At 40.5% G+C, this 15,948-nt stretch overlaps 1 pseudogene; it reads left to right on the forward strand.

Moving 5' to 3' along the window:
* The first annotated feature begins 9,256 nt into the window (after positions 1-9,256).
* Positions 9,257-12,633, forward strand: LOC127486338 (vomeronasal type-2 receptor 116-like; annotated as a pseudogene).
* Positions 12,634-15,948: the final 3,315 nt, after the last annotated feature.

Below are 15,948 nucleotides of genomic sequence, written 5' to 3' on the forward strand. Positions count from 1 at the left end.
CAACATGGTTCTTAAGTGGAGGAGAAGACCGTGATAAGAACACAGGTACTTCACAGGTGAAAAATCATTCAATAAGGACCTTATAAAGCAGCCTTATTAGACACATGGAAGAAAAATAGGCCATTGTTGATGACAGCAGAATAAAACAACATTGAATTTAAAATAACTGCTTTAGACTCTAAACTCCCAACTGTTAGATTTCCCAGCATCAGAATATCTCTTACTACTGATTACCTGTTCAAAGAGATAAAGGATGGAATTATATAATGTATCCACATGCAAACTGTCTGCAAAAGCCTGTTTGGCAGAGATCATATATAGCTTTATAAAGAAGAGGAGGTGGAGGATGAGGATGAGGAGATGAAGAGGGCAGAGGGATTAGAGAAACACTAGAAAATGACAAAGGAGAAGAGGAAGAATAGAGACATGAGAAAATATTTTTTTTCTTTTTTAAAATATTAATATATTAATTTATTTATGAAAGAGTTTCACAGAGAGAGGAGAGGCAGAGAGAGAGAGAGAGACAGAGACAGAGAGAGAGAGTACTTCCATCTAATGGTTCACTCCCCAGTTGGCTGTAATGGCCGGACCTGCATCATTCTGAAGCCAGGATCCAAGAGCTTCTTTCAGGTCTCCCATGCAGTTGCAGGGAACCAAGGACTCGGGCCATGTGCTGCTGCTTTCCCAGGCCATAGCTGAGAGCTAGATCAGAAGTGGAGGAGCTGGATCTCCAACCACTGCCCTTATGGGATGCCAGCACTTCAGGCCAGGGTGTTAGCCCACTGCACCACAGCGCCAGCCCCAGAAAATATATTTTTCTTAGAAGGAGGATTTTCAACGCATCTCACCCAGAAAACAACATAGGTAATACAAAGATGCTTGAAAAATCAAGTGCACAATTGGATTTGTTGGAAACACATAAAACCCTGTACCCAATAATTGAAAGATGCCTCTTTCTGTCTGGCACACAGTGGGCATGAACAAGCCATCAACATGAAGCAGACAGTTCATCATGACTGAATACGCGGGACACTTGAAATACAAGGGGCATCTGCGTTCCCTCCTTGAGGAAGTTTTCTGTCAGTGCCTGTAGAAATGTGTGGTGTTTTTTCTTGGCCTGCAAGTCTATCTGCATGCAGGTCTCAAGGAACGATTCAGAGAATAAGACCTATTTGGCATTAGAACTGCTACCAATAAGCATTATTTATATGAACATACTTTTCAGATTTCCATAGAAAAATAAATAGCAGCCACCTTGATGGGATTGAAAGGGAATCCCCTGGCACATTTCTAACTCTACTGTTTGGGACAAGTCCGATTGAGCATGTGCAAAACTATACATCTCATCCCTCTCTTATTCCCACTCATATTTAACAGAGATCACTTTTCAGTTAAATTTAAACACCTAAGAATAATTGTGTGTTAATTAAATAGTTCAACCAATGGTATTAAGTAGAACAAAAATAATAATAGCAATAAAACGGTATGCTGTTCCTCGAAAGTTAGGACAAGGGCTGATCAAGCCACTGTTTCTCACAGTGTCCATTTCACTTCACCAGTTTTCCTTTTTGGTGCTAGGTTAGTTATCCCCCATCAGGGAGAACATATGATATGTGTCCCTTTGTGACTGGTTCATTTCCCTCAGCATGATGTTTTCCAGATTCCTGCATTTTGTTGCAAATCACTGAATTTCATTTTATTACTGCTGTATAGTATTGTATAGATTTCAAATCCCATAATTTCTTTATCCCATCTGCTGTTGATGGAAATGGAAAGCCAAGACACTCTGGCAAAACAAAAAAGACCTAAATGAAAGATCTCTGTGAATGAGAACCCAGTGGAAAGAACAGGCCATCAAAGAAGGAGGTACCTTTTTATGAAGGGAGGAGAGAACTTCCACTTTGACCATGGCCTTGTCTAAATAAGATTGGAGTTGGCAAATTCACAAGGCTTCCATAGCCTTGGCAACTCATGACAGGAGCCTAGGGTGATTACTGATGTCATAAATAAGAGTGTCAATTGTTAAGTCAAAAACAGGAATCACTGTGCACTTACTCCCCATGTAGGATCTCTGTCCTTAATGTGCTTTACTATATGAATTAATGGTATAAGTAGTACTCAAACAGTACTTTACACTTTGTATTTCTGTGTGGGTGCAAACTGTTGAAAACTACTCAATATATACTAAATTGATCTGTATATAAAGATAATTGAAAATGAATCTTGATGTGAATGGGATGGGAGAGGGAGCAGGAGATGGGAGGGGAGTTGCGGGGGGAGACACTGTGACCCAAAAGTTATACTTTGGAAATTTATATCTATTAAATAAAAGTTAAAAAAAAAAGAAAAATAGATCACAGCCATTAAACTTCACTAGGTGGCATGCTTTTGATCTATAGTACTTGACATTCCCCCAATAAATGATTCTGACATCTTCTAAATGTTCTACATTTTCATGATTCTCTTTCCTTTAAGCTTTAAACTTGAGTTAGTTTCCTGATTTGGGATGGAAGCTGATGCTCAGGTTTGATAAGGAGGAAGCTTGAGTTATAAATGCCAAGTCTTGCACTCCACCATTCTCCACACTTAGATATCCTGCCTCTGCTGGCCCCTTAGCCTTCAGGTGAGGTAACCAATCCCATGACCTTGTGCTGAGTCATGTTCATGTTGATGCTGTTTTGGGAATCATTTAATGGTATGCCAATATAAATAACCATTTTTGGTCATGAGTAGAACATGTGCAAAAACCAAGACTGATTTCTATTCCATTAATTTTGCTTTCCCTTGAAAATCAGTTTCTTTTCCTCATGGTTCATGGGATTTAGACAAAATATTCCAGAGCCTTTCTGCCATTTGCTAAAAATACAAAATCCAAGGACTTGGGAGAGCCAGCTGTTGACACAAATGAAATTAACCTGCATTCTTCCCCATTTCATTGTTGTGTTAGTCACCTAGAGTTTCCACATAACAACATACCATGACTTTGTGACTTAACAACAGGAATTTATTTTTTAGAATTGCTGAGGCTGGGAAGACCAGGATCAAGATACATGAGGTTGGTGTCTGTGAAAGACACATTTCCTGCCTCAAGGAGAGACATTTTTCCTTTCCTATTCTCACTATCTTCACCAGTTAGAGAGATGTAGCAATCTCACTGCACAATCTCATATTGAAAATTTCTAAGAAAGTAGTTAGGTAAGTCATAAAAAATTGTACTTACCTCCCAGAAACCACATCAAATATGATCGTACTAAAGAGCAGTATCTCAGCCTATGCATATTAGCAGAGATCATTCATTCTATAGAGGTTATCACATTGGAGTTGATAATAATCATGGTTGGAGACATTTCCCTAAGGATCCCTATGCCCTTCTTGCATGTTTCAATCCTAGATAGAATAGTGCTCTTGGTGCCCTTCTCTTTAGCATCTGTCCATAATGTATTCTCTCTCTCCCTCGGCAGACTGTGTTTCCACCGTTAAAAGGAGGTGGCAGAATACTTTGTTTTTCCCCATTTGTAGGGCTTGGGTCTGAGTGAGCAATCACTCTACATCTTACCCTGTCATCTAGACCCTCCACCACTGCCAGAGGTCAAACCAAGCTCCTTAGGATGACAATGCAGCCTATTTGCATGAGTTCATTTCTAAGAGGAACAGAGAAGTGTTCTTTCCACAGCATCTTGAGACTGTTTCCATCAAGTGTACAATTCCTAATGTCCCTATAGAAACTGTTATGTACACCTCATGTACTGTACAATAAATTAAAAATGTTATCACAAAAATTAAAAAGGACAAGCATCAGGGATGGAGAGGAAGGGAGGGAGGGAGGGAGGAAGTGAGAAGTATCATATTAGAATTTTATCGATAAACTATATTAAATTCGTTCTCTTTATATTAATAAAAATAAGTAGTAAAATGAAAACAATTCAGGGGAGGCTGAGTCAAATTTGATGAAATGAATCTTGGCCAGGGCAGAAGGCAGGGTTTCCTAGGGTGCTGGAGAGGGCGCTTGTCTCTCATCATAGCCACAGTGAACCTCCTGCTCTTCTTGTCCTCTGATTTTCTGTCCCCAGCTCAGGGGCCCGAGGTGCCTGGGCCAGTGTTTCTCTCCAGACCCATGTGCTGGATGCCCTATCCATGCCGGAAGTGCATATATTTGAAGCTACACAAGGTCCTCCTGTTCACACCAAGTTATCTAATAGCTAGAAGCCTTTATGGGCCCATGAGAATGCGTTACCTTATAATTCAGATAGGGAAACAGAAGGATTTTTACAGGGAGGATGTTTCCATGTGCAGAATTAATATATTTGTCTTTTTAGTTCAATACTTTTGTGAAATGAAATTTTCAATTTGTCTTTATTGGAGAAAGAGGCCTACCTAAGTGTAAATGCCTCAGTTCCACAAAATCATCACATCACCCTGATCTTATGCTTTCTATTTCTTCATGTAAATATTAAAACATGACAAGTGGGATCACATAATTATATCTTATACCTATTATTATTTTACTTTGTAGGGTTAGCATAATTTTAGTTTCTCACCAATTTTTGGGTGTTTCTAAATTTTCTAATTGCATTCCTAGTTTGTGGTACTGCAATTAGCAGTACTATAGTTAGGTATTTTATATGAGAAGCAGAGAGACAGAGAAGGAAATCATCCATCTGCTGGTTCACTCCCCAAATTGCCAACACAGTGAGATCTGGGCCAGGCCAAATGAAGGAACCAGAAATTCCATCCAGGTCTCCCATGGGCATGGGTGGCAGGGAACCAAATGTTTGAGCCAACACCTACTTTCTCCCAGTGTGTGCCTTGGAAGGAAACTAGATACTGAAGTAGAGCAAACTGGAACCAAGGCACTCCAATCTGGGATGTGGGTATCTCAATATTGTCCTAATTACTTTGATAAACACCTGCTCCAATAGAAAGATCTTTGATAGAAGATCGATTATAACAAAGAGATCTACAGTATAATTTGAAAACTAATGAATTTCTAAGATGGAAACTAGCTCAGTACATTGCTATTTATATTTAGTTTTACTTTATTATACATGGATAAATTAGAATTTTATATTTTTAGAAAGTAAAATTGACCACACTGTGGAGAACAATTAAGTCAAGTTAATTAATCTGCAACAATTTTCACTGGTTGCAGTCAGAGTTATCTATATTGTAAAGCACTTAGAGGAATATAGTCTAAGAACCCCCTAGCCCTGGCCCTGGCCCTGACCCAGGGAAATATCCTGTTTCAAAAACTATACAGAAGAGAATTACCACTTCATGTTTACTTTTTTAAAAGATTTTATTTATCGGAAAGGCAGAGTTACAGAGAGGCAGATGCAGAGAGAGAAAGAGATCTTCCATCTGCTGCCTCACTCCCAAAATGGCTACAATGGTCAAAGCTGGTCTGATCTGAAGCCAAGATCCTGGAGCTTCCTCCAGGTCTCCCACATGTGTGCAGGGGCTGAAAGACTTGGGCCATCCTCCACTGTTATCCCATGCCATAGCAGAAAGCCAGATCAGAAGTGGACCCGCCGGGACTTGAACCGGCACCATATGTGACGCTGGCACTACAGATGGCTGCTTTACCTGTTATGCCATAGTTTCAGTCCCTCATGTTTACTTTTTTTTTTTGACAAACAGAGTGGACAGTGAGAGAGGGAGACAGAGAGAAATGTGTTCCTTTTCCGTTGGTTCAACCCCCAATGGTCACTGCAGCTGGTGTACTGCGACTGGCGTAATGCACTGATCCAAAGCCAGGAGCCAGGTGCTTTTCCTGGTCTCCCACACGGGTGCAGTGCCCAAGGACTTGGGCCATCCTCCACTGCCTTCCCAGGCCACAGCAGAGAGATGGACTGGAAGAGGAGCAACCGGGACAGAATCCAGCACCCCAACCGGGACTAGAACCTGGTGTGCTAGCGCCGCAGTTGGAGGATTAGCCTATTGAGCCGTGGCTCCGGCACTCATGTATACTTTTAAAAGAGGGATTTATTCCTCGTTGTCCATGTACAAATTGTTTCTCATTGTTTATATTAGTATTTTTTATGGATAGATAGGTATAGATAGGTTGATCATATGTATACCTCATGTCTTCATATATTATTTGATTTCTTGTTCTTTTTATCTTAATTTTAACTTGTTATTTCCCTTTTAAAGAACTTTGGGCAAAGTTATTATAAAGTTTCTGCTTATCTTAAATATTATTGAGTGTGGGATCTTTACAGTAGAAATAAACACGAACTTTAAAGAATTGTAAAATGTAAAAATCTTGTGTCCTCTACTTTCTCCCTTTTTTTATTTTCAGGTAGTTTATTTAATGAATATAATTTTCCAAAGTACAGCTTATGGATTACAATGGCTCCCCCACATTACGTTCCTCCCACCCGCAACCCTCCCCTTTCCCACTCCCTCTCCCCTTCCATTCACATCAAGATTCATTTTCTATTCTCTTTATATACAGAAGAGCACTTTAGCATACATTAAGTAAAGATTTCAACAGTTTGCTCCCAAACAGAAACATAAAGTGAAAAATACTGTTTGAGTACTAGTTATAGCATTAAATCTCAATGTACAGCACACTAAGGACAGAGATCCTACATGAGGAGTAAGTGCACAGTGACTCCTGTTGTTGACTTAACAAATTGACACTCTTGTTTATGGCATCAGTAATCACCCTAGGCTCTTGTCATGAGCTGCCAAGGCTATGGAAGCCCTCTGAGTTCTCCGACTCTGATCATATTTAGACAAGACCATGGTCAAAGTGGAAGTTCTCTCCTCCCTTCAGAGAAAGGCACCTCCTTCTTTGATGACCCGTTCTTTCCACTGGGATCTCACTCGCAGAGATCTTTCAGTTAGTTTTTTTTTTTCCCAGAGTGTTTTGGCTTTCCATGCCTGAAATACTCTCATGGGCTTTTCAGCCAGATCTGCATGCCTTAAGGGCTGATTCTGAGGCCAGAGTGCTGTTTAGGACATCTGCCATTCTATGGTTCTGCTGTGTATCTCACTTCCAATGTTGGATACTTCTCTCCCTTTTTTATTCTATCACCTAGTATTTGCAGACACTAGTCTTGTTTATGTGATCCCTTTGGTTCTTAGTCCTATCATTATGATCAACTGTGAACAGAAATTGATCGCTGGGACTAGTGAGATGGCATTGGTACATGCCACCTCTATGGGATTGAATTGGAATCCCCTGGTATGTTTCTAACTCTATCGTTTGAGGTAAGTCAGCTTGAGCATGTTCCAAATTTCACATCCCTTCCCTCTCTTGTTCCCACTCTTATATTTAACAGCGATCACTTTTCAGTTAAGTTTCAGCACTTAAGAAGACTTGTGCATTGATTACAGTATTCAACCGAAGTATTAAGTCGAACAAACAAAAAAAAAAAAACTAAGACGGATAACATATCAAGTTGTTCATCAACAGGGCTATGCTGATCAAGTCACCGTTTCTCATAGTGTTCATTTCACTTTAACAGGTTTCCTTTTTGGTGCTCAGTTAGTTGTCACCTATCAAGGAGAACAAGTGGTATTTGTCCTTTGGGGATTGGCTTATTTCACTCAGCATAATGTTTTCCAAATTCCTAACAGGGATCACTTTTCAGTTAAAATTTAAACTCCTAAGAATAATTGTGTGTTAATTACAGAGTTCAACCAATGGTACTAGAACAAAAAAAGTACTAAAATGGATAAAGTATTACATTGTACATCAACCATCAGGACAAGAGCTGATCAAGTCACTGTTTCTTATAGTGTCCATTTCACTTCAACAGGTTTCCCCTTTGGTGCTCAGTTAGTTGTCGCTGATCAGGGAGAACATATGATATTTGTCCCCTTGGGACTGGCTTAATTCACTCAGCATAATGTTTTCCAGATTCCTTCATCTTGTTGCAAATGACTGGGTTTCCTTGTTTTTGACTGCTGTATAGTATTCTATAGAGTACATGTCCCATAATTTCTTTATCCAGTCTACTGTTGATGGGCATTTGGGTTGATTCCAGGTCTTAGCTATTGTGAATTGAGCTGCAATAAACATTGAGGTGCAGACAGCTCTTTTGTTTGCCAATTTTTTTTTCCTTTGGGTAAATTCCAAGGAGTGGGATGGCTGGGTTGTATGGTAGGGTTATATTCAGGTTTCTGAGGAATCTCCAGACTGACTTCCATAGTGGCTTGACCAGTTTGCATTCCCACCAACAGTGGGTTAGTGTCCCTTTTTCCCCACATCCTCACCAGCATCTGTTTTGCTAGATTTCTGATTGTGAGCCATTCTAACTGGGGTGAGGTGAAACCTCATTGTGGTTTTGATTTGCATTTCCCTGATTGCTAGTGATCTTGAACATTTTTTCATGTGCCTGTTGGCCATTTGGATTTCCTCTTTTGAAAAATGTCTATTGAGGTCCTTGGCCCATATCTTAAGTGGGTTGTTTGTTTTGATGTTGTGGAGTTTCTTGATCTCTTTGTAGATTCTGGTTATCAACCCTTTATCTGTTGCATAGTTTGCAAATATTTTTTTTCCATTTTCTTGGGTGCCTCTTCACTATCCTGACTGTGTCATTTGCAGTACAGAAACTTCTCAATTTGATGCAATCCCAAATGTTAATTTTGGCTTTGACTGCCTGTGCTTCTGGGGTGTTTTCCAAGAAGTCATTGCCGGTACCTATATCTTGCAGGGTTTTCTGGAACCATTGCCAATCTGTTTAAAATGTTGCACATAAGAAGTCATTGCTGTTGTTTTCTTCCCCTTGGAAAGTTGTATTCTCCCCTTATGATTATTCTGAATAATAGTCACTAATTTTCTGAGCTCTTTAAAATTTGAGTGTCAGTAAAGTAACTGGTATTAAAGTAAAAAGAAATGGTATTATACCCCTAAACCTGCAGGCATTTAATGTACTCACCTCAGAATATAAAGAAATATAGAAATGGACAGACCACATAAAAGCAAAGATGCAGTTAAAGGCAAACACCAAACTGAAAACTTCATAAATGATGTATTTGGAAAGAATCTTACAAACTTTCAGGCCACAGCAGTCATTGAATTGGATTTGAGGCCATTCATGTTTGGAGCCTTTTCCCTAAGGACTCCTGTGCCCTGTATGCAGGTTGGAGTCTAAGACCTATCAGCATGTTCTGGTTTTGGTTTTCACCACTGAAGTGATCAACAGGAGCCCATATCTTCTACCCAATGTTTCTGGGATATGATATCTTCAGTGTCCTACACAGTAATCAAAGGATGTTACAGACTCCCTTCCTTTGGTTCTCAGGGATGGTTGAGAGCATCCCGAATTACACTTATCGAAGAGAGAGCAGTTCTGCAACAGTACTGAAAGGGACAATGTGGGCAACTTCTGCCCAAATTGGGACACTGCTGGGACTCTACAAGTTTCCACAGGTGAGCGGGGTGTCATGAGGAGAGAGAGCTGTTTTTGGCTGATGCCAATCTCTGGTGCTTTGAAGGGTGAGAGGAGGAGACTGGATTTAAGCATCTGTTAAAGTACATAATCTCAAAGGGCAAATACTCCGGAAACTGGTGGAAAAGCCATATTTTCTTTTTGAAATACAGGAAGAGAGAGAGAGAGAGAGAGAGAGAGAGAGAGAGAAGACAGAGTTTTTTCCTGGAACTATTATATTGTTAATTTTTCCCTAGAATATTCTAAAGCAGTGAGGATGACTAGAAAAAGAAATTATTAGTTAAATGAAAGTTGAAAAAATAAATCTATCAATGGAATCTGAAAAAAAGAAAGTATTTGTGAACATAACGGTTAATCTTTAAATTAAAAAAAAATCATACAATATAACCAGTTATTGCCAATGAAAGAATTCTATTGCATTTTGATCATGTAACTTTAGTTCAGCTATAAATGTTAATAAAAACCAATATGTCTCCCCCAAAAAAAGAAAAATAAAAATAAATGATTGATTGTTTCTTTCCTATGACCAGTTTTTTTTTCTTACTTTTATTTAACAATAGGACACATACCATTCTATGAGTCTGCTGTGTATTCTGCTTCAAGTGTTGCATCGTTCTCTCCTTTTAAATTCTATCAGTTAGTATTAGCAGACACTAGTCCTGTTTATGTGATCCCTTTGACTCTTAATCCTATCATTATGATGAATTGTGAACTGAAACTGATCACTTGGACTAGTGAGATGGCATTGGTACATGCCACCTTGATGGGATTGCATTGGAATCCCCTGGCACATTTCTAACTCTACCATTTGGGGCAAGTCTGATTGAGCATGCCCCAAATTGTACATCTCCTCCCTCTCTTATTCCCACACTTCTATTTAACAGGGATCACGTTTCAGTTAAATTTAAACACCTAAGAATAATTGTTAATTAAAGAGTTATGACCAGCTTTTTAAAGAGACTTATTTATTTATTTGCAAGTCAGAGTTAAACAGAGAGGGGAGAGACAGGGAATGAGAGAGAGAGAGGGAGAGAGAGAAATTCTTTAATCCAATGCTTCACTCCCCAATTGGCTGCAATGGCTAGAGCTGCACTGATCTGAAGCTAGGAGCCAGGAGCTTCTTCTGATCTCCCACGTGAGTGCAGGGGCCCAAGGACTTAGGCCATCTTCTGCTGCTTTCCTGGGCCATAGCAGAAAGCTGGATTGGAAGTGGAGCAGCCAAGTCTTGAACCAGCACCCATATGTGTTGGCACTTGAGGCCAGTGCATTAACCTGCTGCACCACAGCTCCAGCCCCCTCTGACCAGCTTTTGATTAACGCCTGTCAGAACTGAGATTATGATTTTTGGAAAGCCTGTTCCTCATGTTGCTTCATATTTTATTTTCCCTTTAGCTAACTTTCGGCCCTTTTGATCCTATTCTGAGTGACAATGGCAATTTTCCTCCCTTCTATCAGATGGCTCCCAAGGAAATGACTCTGGTGCATGGCATGGTGTCTCTGATGCTTCATTTCGGTTGGACATGGGTGGGGCTGGCCATCTCAGACGATGAGAAAGGTATGCAATTTCTCTCAGAATTGAGAGCCGAGATGGACAGGAATGGAGTTTGTGTAGCCTTTTTGAAAATTATCCCTGTTTCTGTGTTGATGTATTACTCAAGAACCTCATTGTATCAATGGCAGATCGTGAAATCATCAGCAAATGTTGTTATTATTTTTGGTGACAATGAATCTTTTTTAGGCCTGACCTTTGGAAAGAGGGAACATATAATGATGTGGAAAGTGTTGGTCACAACTTCATAATGGGATATCACCACTGGGAGGAGACATTGCCTACTTGACTCATTCCATGGGGCACTCATTTTCTCACATCACCATGGTGAAATTTCTGGTTTCACAGATTTTATCCGAATAGCCAATCCATCCAGATACCCAGAGGACCCTTTCCTTGCTGACCTGTGGTTGCCATATTTTAATTGCTCAATTTCTAAACTTGACTGTAAAGCTTTGGAGAACTGTCCACCCAGTGCATCCTTGGAATGGTTGCCTTGGCACCATTTTGACATGACCATGACAGAAGAGAGTTACAATAATACAATGCTGTGTGTGCTGTGGCTCATGCCATACATGAGATGATTCTTCAACAAGTAGAAATGTCACCAGGAGGAAATGGAAAAGGACTGGTGTTTTCTCCTTGGCAGGTAATGGCTCTGCCATTGGATGGTACATACTGTCACTTGTTGCCAAGATGTTTTAAGCAAACCAGGTCATTTATAATCCTTCTCCAAAAGCATTGGGGAATATGACTGTATGTATTGCCCAGGACATAAATGTAGACTTGGTATAAGTGATTGTCAAGAGCATGGAGCCAAGTGGGCAAGCAGAAAGGCATTGTGAATTTGACTGATGCTTTGTTTTATATAAGGCCTCAACAGCCTGCCCTTCTACTGCCTTCTATAGAAGAAATCTAGAGGTTTCCTGTGAAGTTCTTTTAAAAATTTTTCAGAGAACGGATTTCAGATATTTCATAGAGTTCTGAAAAGATAACCGTACTTTCCTCGCAACAGGAAGAGGATTAGTTCTTTAAGTTCATAAAAGATGTTGAGCCTTATCATATAATGTAACTAAGCAGAAACCAGTCACTGATAACCTCGCTTTGCAGATTGATGTCCTGGATACTTCAGTAGGAAAATGGTGTGGGTTTGACTCAACAGCTGAGATTTGTCTGAGCAGTCAGCCTCCTTACTGTGTAGGTGTGCATGTTTGGGAGTTTTCTGTTGATTCTTACTGATATTTTAGAAACATTATGATTAGTTTTCTGGGGCCTTTCATTTCTGTTACTCCCTTGTGTGCCTGTAATACGTTGACATCTTCAGCAAGGCATTTCAAATGATAAGAGATTTTCAGTAATTTAGGCTTTGTGTCTGAACCCTGGGATGCCCTTTAGCATCAGATGATCCATCTTTTTTAGCTGCACCCTTTTCTGAAGAACCTCCAGTTTAACAATCCTACTGGTGACACAGTGAATTTCAATCAGGGACACAAATTGAATGGAGAGCATGACATTCTCAACTATTGGAATTTCCCAGATGGTGTTGGAATTAAGGTGAAAGTAGGGAAGTTTTCTCCATATGCTCCACATGGTAAACACCTGTCTTTATATGAAAATTTGATAGACTGGGCACAAAAATTGAACAGGTGTATTGGAACTAATAATAATTCTTTGCACTACTAATAAATAACCAATCTTTAAAAAAAAGATTTACTGGGGCCAGTGTTGTGGCATAGTGGGTAAAGCTGCCATCTGTAGTGCCAAGCATCCCATATGGGTGCTGGTTCAAGTCCCAGCTGCTCCACTTCTGATCCAGCTCTCTGTTATGGCCTGGGGAAGCAGTAGAAGATGTCCCAAGTCCTTGGACCCCTGCACCCATGTGGGAGACTGGGAAGAAGCTCCTGGCTCCTGGCTTTGGATCAGCCTAGCTCCAGCCCTTGCACCATCTGGGGAGTTAACCAGTGGATGGAAGACCTGTCTCTGCCTCTGCCTCTCTCTAACTCTGCCTTTCAAATAAATAAATAAGATTAGTAAATAAAATAATAAGATATTTTTAAAATATCTTTTAAAAAGATTTATTTATTTGAGAAGCAGAGTTAGAGACAGAAAGAGGGAGAGACAGAGGGAGGTCTTCCATCCAGTGGTTCACTCCCCAATTGGCCACAAATGCCAGAGCTGGGTCTACTTGAAGGCAGGAACCAGGAGCTTCTTCCATGTTTCCCACGTAGGTGCAGGGTCCCAAGGACTTGGGCCAACATCCACTGCTTCCCCAGGCCATTTTCAGGGAGCTTGATTGGAAGAGGAGCAGCAGGGATGTGAACTGGCACCCATATTGGATGCCGATGCTGCAGGCAGAGGCTTAACCTACTATGCTACATCACTAGCCCCAAATGATTAATCTTGTTGTGGAGGTTTCTGTTTACTCATAGCACACTAAATGGCTATTTATGCCATTTAACAATACACCTTCCCAACTAAGAGATTTTTCTTACTGTATTTCTGCTGGATATGAAGGGAATACAGCTGTTCAATAATATTTCTCAATTCTCATACATTTCACAGCATACAATAAACATGGCATTCAGTCCATAAAATTGGATGTAGATGTACGTGCAAGTTAAGTTTATTTTGATTTCAGTATTGTAAAACACCCTAGTTGGTAGAAGAATGGGTGGTACTCTCAGTAGTGACCAACACATATCTGATTGTCCTCAGCCTCCCCAGTCCATATGCAGTGCGAATTGTAGCCCTGGATTCAGGAAGACCCCTTGAGAGGGAATGGCTGCCTGTTGTTTTGATTGTACTCCATGCCAAGAGAATGAGATTTCCAATCAGACAGATAAGTGTACCTATTTGGAGAAATTCCTCATTTCTATTTCAATCTCCCCCATCCATCCAAGGAAGTGGAAAGGGCCCAGAGGAGAACTGCAGAGACAAGGATCTCCACTTGTAAGTTAATAAGGAAATTATTATAATAAATATTTACCCTATTATGTTAGTCTGCATCAGCCTTGAACAAGACAGGCAGATATAAACAAATCTATCTTCTGGTCCAGTTCCAAAATGTCTGCAGTGGCCAGGGCTGGACCATTCCTGGAATCAGGAGCTGAGAACTGAGTCCAGAGCTCTCATGTGTGTGTTAGGAACCCTGCCACTTCAGTCTTCACCCCTGCCTTCTAGGGTCCTCAATGACAGGAAACTGGAACAGGAGCCATATCTGGGAATCAAACTGGTTACTTAAATGTGGGACATGTGTGCCTTCACCAATAGTCTAAACATTCACTCAGTGACATATTTGTTTTTCAGGCATTATTTTACACATACAGCAGACATTAGTGTCTTTATAAAACTCCTCTTGACCACCGCTCAGTCTCCTAAGTTCCATCTTCATCATGGAGTGAACACAGGTATTATATGTATCTACTTTTCATTTAGTGTGAAACTACATTTAGATCACATTGAAGACATAAATACTACAAGTCCTTATTTTCCCAGGACCTGGCACTGTTTTTCAGTGGAGCAGGTGCTTATAAAGGTTGTGTTTGATTTACTGGTATGTATTACTGATGTGTAAAACATGTTTATGATATACCATATTCTGAGTGAGGAGACTGTATTTCATACTCTTCTCTAGTTCACAGGTAAGAAAAAAAAAAATAGAGGGAGTTGGCAAGATAGCGGAATAGGAAGGGAGCACACTGATAGTCCGGGGAGAGAGAGTTTAATAAAAATGGAGATACTGCAGGTTCAAGGAAGAGTAGGGGAAGAAACAGCAGAAGAAAGTCTTCCAGAACAAGTGATTCACAGTGGACCTGCGTGGAGAGTGTGGGAGCCCACAGTTCGGGACACCAGTGGCAGACTCAACACACCAGCGCTGGAACGCGAGGTGAGCCGAACCTCAATAGCCCGAGACACCAGCAGTCAAGCGGAAAGAGGAGACTAGAGGGAACGACCCCAGGGGGAAAAGTTCACCAGGCTAACTAGAAGAGGAGAGAGAGAAAAAAAGTGACTCATATGGACACGGGTTTCTCTCTCTCCGCTCACCTCTCAAGGGCGAGCAAGACAAAGAGCAGGCGCCATCTTGGACATACGTCATAAGTAGAGCGACCTCAGGTCTGCACCAGCCCTGAGTCTAGCAGAAAAACCCGACTCTGGGCGGGGTGAATTAACAGGAGATTAGGACCTAGTGAATTTGTGGTGCTACTGAACTGAGACTGTGAAAAAAGAGACGGTGGGGGAGAGAACTCACAGAATTCATGTGAGTACTCTCCAGAGACGCTACAATTCGGTAACTTTGGCAACCCAGTGGGAGACTGAAGGACAATTTGAGCCCACTCTGAGGGCAGAACAGATTCCCTGTGTGGTCCTTATGAAAGAGCTTCCCATCTCTAGCTCCTGTGGGTATATCATTTGCCTGCTAACTACCTCCAACTTCGTTCAGCTGTGCAGAATTACTTCCCTTTTGAATCAAAAAGAAAGAGAGAGAGGGAGAGAGATTTACTATGCCTAACCTGGGAGTGTCACCTTTGGCACACCAAACAGAGCTCTCAGGCCACATCCATCTAAAGCCTCTAAGGCTCCATCAAAAACCGACAGTCCACTTAATCTAGAGTCATAGTATAACAAGAAAAAGCACCACAGTGAAGAAACCAAATATCTCCAATATGCCAAATAACAAACGCAAAAACCGAGGTAATAAAAACAAGGAAGTCACTCTGACGCCCCTAAATGAAAAAAACACACCAATTCAAGATTATGAAGATGATGAGATAGAAGAAATGCAAGAAACAGATCTCAAAAAATTGATAAGAACATTAAGAAGTTCTCAAAAACAAATTCTTGAACTACAGAAATCCTTAATGGACAAGATAGAAAATCTCTCTTGTGAAAATGAAATCTTAAGGAGGAATCAAAATGAAATGACACAACTAGTAGAACAGGAAACTGTGATAGTGATGAGAAATCATAATGAAGTGAAGAATTCAATAGATCAAATGA

This window comes from Oryctolagus cuniculus (genome assembly GCF_964237555.1).
Source record: "Oryctolagus cuniculus chromosome 16 unlocalized genomic scaffold, mOryCun1.1 SUPER_16_unloc_1, whole genome shotgun sequence".
NCBI lineage: Eukaryota > Metazoa > Chordata > Mammalia > Lagomorpha > Leporidae > Oryctolagus > Oryctolagus cuniculus.